The 4,563-nt window shown below is 40.8% G+C and overlaps 1 pseudogene; it reads left to right on the top strand.

The window, feature by feature from the left end:
• The first annotated feature begins 2,933 nt into the window (after positions 1-2,933).
• On the top strand, positions 2,934-3,841 carry LOC108519306 (homeobox protein NANOG pseudogene; annotated as a pseudogene).
• The last annotated feature ends 722 nt before the right edge of the window (positions 3,842-4,563 follow it).

The raw sequence follows: 4,563 nt of genomic DNA, 5'->3' as shown, positions 1-4,563 counted from the left end.
GCCTGGCCAACATGATGAAACCTCATCTCTACTAAAAATAGTAGGGTGTGGTGGTGGGCACCTGTAATCCCAGCTATTCGGGGGGCTGAGACAGAAGAATCACTTGAACTCGAGAGGCGGAGGTTGCAGTGAACCAAAATCGCGCCACTGCACTGCAGCCTGGGTGACAGAGCCAGACTAACTCAAAAAAACAAACAAACAAACAAACAAACAAAAAACAATTAAAAAGTGGGCAAAGGATTTGATGGGAGTTCTCCAAAGAAGATATGCAAATAGCCAAAAGACTCATGAAAAGATGTTCCACATCACTCATCATTAGGAAAATGCAAATCAAAACCACAATGAGAAGTCACTTCATACTCACTGGAATGGCTATAATAAAAATAATAATAATTTTTGATGACAAGTATGTGGAGAAAATGGAAACCTCATATATTGTTGGTGGGGATGTAAAGTGGTGTAAAACTGTGGAAAACTGTTTCGGAGTTCCTCAAAACATTAGACATATTACTACTTAATACATGACCCAGAAATTTTACTTCTAGGTATATAATCAAAAGAAAAGAAAACATATGTCAACAAAACTTGTACATGTACAACAAGTTTTCTACAAGTTTTGTACATGGTTTTGTACAGGTTTTGTACAAGGTTTTGTACAAGTTTTTGTACGCCAAGTTTAACTTGTACATGAATGTTTATAGCAGCATTATTTATGATAGGAAAAAGTAGAAACAACCCTAATGTTTATCAGTTGGTAAATTGATAAACAAGATATGATATATTCATACAAGGGAATATTAGCCATAAGAAGGCATGAAGTACTAATACATGCCACAATATAGATAAACCTTGAAAACATTGTTCTAAACTACAGCAGACACAAAAGCCCACATATTGTGTGATTCCATTTATATGAATGTCCAGAATAGGCAAATCCATAGAGACAAAAAGTAGATTAGTGATTAATCTAATCCATTAGCCAATGGATGGGGGAAGAGGCGATAGAGAATAACTGCTGAGAGAGGTTTCTTGTTGAGATGATGGAAATGTGCAGGAATTAGATGGTGGTGCTATGAATACAGAAAAAAACATTAAATTATGTACTTTCAAATGGTGAACTTTATGTTACGTGAATTATATTTTATTAAAACGCTGCAAAAACATTAACAGAGAAGGGGCTAGGGGAGACAATTAACACAAAACAGCTGCTTCTTTCCTTAATTCTCCAACCAGTTATAAACTCTAATTTGAGAATCATGACTGTTTTCTTCCACTACCCATTCCATGTTCCCCTTATCCTCTGCTAAAACCTCAGCTGGATGGGGTTCTTTACCTGATAGGGTGACTCAAATGCCCTTCCTGTCATACCTCAGTCTTTGGAAGGTTTACTGATTGCTACAGTGAATCCCCTGGGTTTCAAGCACCTTACCTTGTAAGGTAGAAACTCATTTTCTCATTACTAATTGGTTTCTATCATCCGTCCATAAGAGTCACCCCTTTAGCTCCCTCTAGGTTAAGCGGCACAGGAGCCAAAATCGGCCAGAGAGCGGGGCTCAATTTTCCATTTAACAGAACTGCCTGACTGTATAGCATGGAAAAGCATTCCTTCCTTGGCTACATGGACCCCCAAACCTACCAAATCCATGGTTATGGAGATTAACGGGAGAAGTTCTAGAAGTGTGTTGTAAGGAATAATAATGAAAGGGGCCCTTCCTACCTTACCTTTTGGTTCTCAAACCCTTGGATCCTGATTATAAGGCAGTCACCACTGTCAAGTGGCCCCTGAATTAAGGCATGCATGTACTGCATCCTCTAGAACAGCACCTCAAATTTTAGTAGGTCTTTCCATCATTCTTTCAAGCCAGCTACTTCTGAGGGATGAGACATGTGGTTAGACCAACTTATTCTGAAAGCGTAAGCCCATTGTTGCACATCTTGGCCATGAAATGTGCCTCTGGTCAGGGCAAATGCTGAGTGGGACACCACAATAAAAGATAAACCTTTAAGTCAACAAATGCTGGAAGAAGCATCATGAGAATGGAAAGTAAATCCATAGTCTGAATATGTATTTATTCATTAAGGACAAATTGATGCCCCCTCCGTGACAAGAGGATTCTGATGTAATCAACCTGACACAGGTGCCTGGGTGATCCCTCCAGGGAATAATGCAACATTACAAGATCACCTTTGGCCTCTGCTATTGGTAGGTTAACCACTCAAGCTGTGGTGGCCAGATCACCTGAATAAGGGGAAGTCCATGGCCTCCATCCCTGTTGCCATGGTTGCATGGTACCCTTTCCCACTGGGCAAGCACCAGAATAACTGGAGAGAGAAGCTAACTGACATGCATGACGGGGATTGTCTTGTCCATCTGATTACTGGGAAACTCCTCTGCAGTGCTTGACTTTTGGTGAGCATTCACAGGGATCAAAAAATACACTCTGTGCCCATTCAATCGACATACCTCTCCCCCAGATTTCTTTGTTCCTACTCTTCCAGTCTCATTCTTTCTCTGAAAAATGGGCCAGTATATTAGCCACTACCCAAAAATTAGCACTGATCCATACATCAGGCCATTTCCTTTTCCATGCAAAGTGAACAACTAAATGTGCCACCTAAAGTTTTATCCTTTGGGAAAATTTCCCTTCACTACACTTTCTTGGCCATCTGTAAGTGAGGCTGAAATACAACAGCCATCTGCATCTGCTGGTGCCTGCACACCAAAAAGGCCCATATATAACCAGGCATGCAGCTTTTTTTCCTCTGTTAACTGTTCATAAGGAATACCCAGCCGGACTGAGCTGATTGCCTCCTATTATTTTGGAGGCAACTCACTTCATCCCAACTTCTTGAAACCTTTACTTCTGGAGGCCATATTTCTCTCAGATCTTTCAGAAAAAAAAGTCTTAAAGCCTTAGACTTTTTTTTTATAGTCCAGCTCTTAAATTTTTTCCTCCCCTTTCCCAATAATAACCTGAGTGTGGATCCAGCTTGTCCCCAAATCCTGCCTTGCTCCAAAACATCCGACTGTAAAGACTCTTCACCAACGCTTGTGACTTGTGGGCCTGAAGAAGACTACCCATCCTTGCAAATGTCTTCTGCTGAGATGCCTCACACAGAGACTGGACATCCCTGATTCTTCCACTAGTTCCAAAGGCAAACAACCCACTTCTGCAGTGAAGAGCACCACAAAAAAGGAAGACAAGGTCCAAGTCAAGAAAAGGAAGACCAGAACTGTGTTCTTCTCCACCCAGTTGTGTGTACTCAGTGATAGATTTCAGAGACAGAAATAACTCAACCTCCAGTAGATGCAAGAACTTTCCAATATCTAGAACCTTAGCTACAAACAGGTTAAGACCTGGTTCCAGAACCAGAAAATGAAATCTAAGAGGTGTCAGGAAAACAATCAGCCAAAGGGTAGTAATGGTGTGACTCAGAAGGCCTCAGCACCTACCTGCCTCTACTTTTTCTACTGATGACTGGTGAACACAACTGAGAACCTTCCAATGTGGAGCAACCAGATCTGGAGGAATTCAACGTGGAGCTTACCAGACCTGGAATCCAGTCCTAAAGCAACCACTCCTGGAACACTGAGACCTGGTGCACCCAATCTTGGAACAATCAGGCCTGGAAAAATCCTTTCCATAACTGTGGAGAGGAATCTCTGCAGTACTGTATGCAGTTCCAGCAAAATTCTCCTGCCAGTGACTCGGTGGCTGCCTTGGAAACTACTGGGGAAAGCCATAATGTAACATAGCAGACCACTAGGTTTTATAGTGCTCCACAAACCATGGATTTATTCCTAAACTACTCCACAAACATGCAGCCTGAAGATGTGTGAAGACAAGTGAAATTGATATTACTCAATTTCATTCAGGCTGAATCCTTCCTCTCCTCTCCTCCGCTTGCCCATAGGATTTTTCTGGTTTGGAAACCACGTGCTCTGGTTTCCATTATGCCTATCCAGTTGATTTGATCGAGGGTAGGGTATGGCTGGAGTCTAATCAGAGATGTTTCTTTCTTTTTTCCTATTGGATCTTTCTGGAGAAAAGACATTTTAATAACCTTGACTGCTAAGGGCAACAGGATAGAAGCTGTCTCTGACTATAGATAAGTAGATATAATACTGGTTTGGATATCTTTAGGATTTAGACTCTAACCTCGAGAATAGGAAATAAAAGTACAAATTGGTGTAATAAAGGTATATTCCCATTTTCTGGGATAGGGAGGCTTGACTTATTTTTTTAAAAAACTCAGTTATTGAGGTGAAGGGTTAAGTTGTAACATACTTTATTGATTTCCTCAGCCCCTTTTGGCTCTGTTTTACTCTGGCCCCTAATTTACTGATTATGCTAATATTTGTAGAAAGAGGTCTTGTATTTGCTGCATCATGCAGACACTTTACTAGCTTTGCTTTAAGTTCAATGAATAAGACAACCATTTTACCTTAAAAAGAAAAAACAAAAAGAATACCCAAGTGGCCTTTAGTGTAAGTTGAATGAGAGATAGCAACACATTAGCTCAGGTACTATGGGAGTCTGAGTTATCATGCAGTTATTTGTG

The sequence above is a fragment of the Rhinopithecus bieti genome, unplaced genomic scaffold (genome assembly GCF_001698545.2).
Source record: "Rhinopithecus bieti isolate Rb0 unplaced genomic scaffold, ASM169854v2 scaffold_48474, whole genome shotgun sequence".
Classification (NCBI taxonomy): domain Eukaryota; kingdom Metazoa; phylum Chordata; class Mammalia; order Primates; family Cercopithecidae; genus Rhinopithecus; species Rhinopithecus bieti.
The sequence above is the reverse complement of the archived record's forward strand: the minus strand, read 5'-3'. Positions and strand labels throughout refer to the sequence as shown.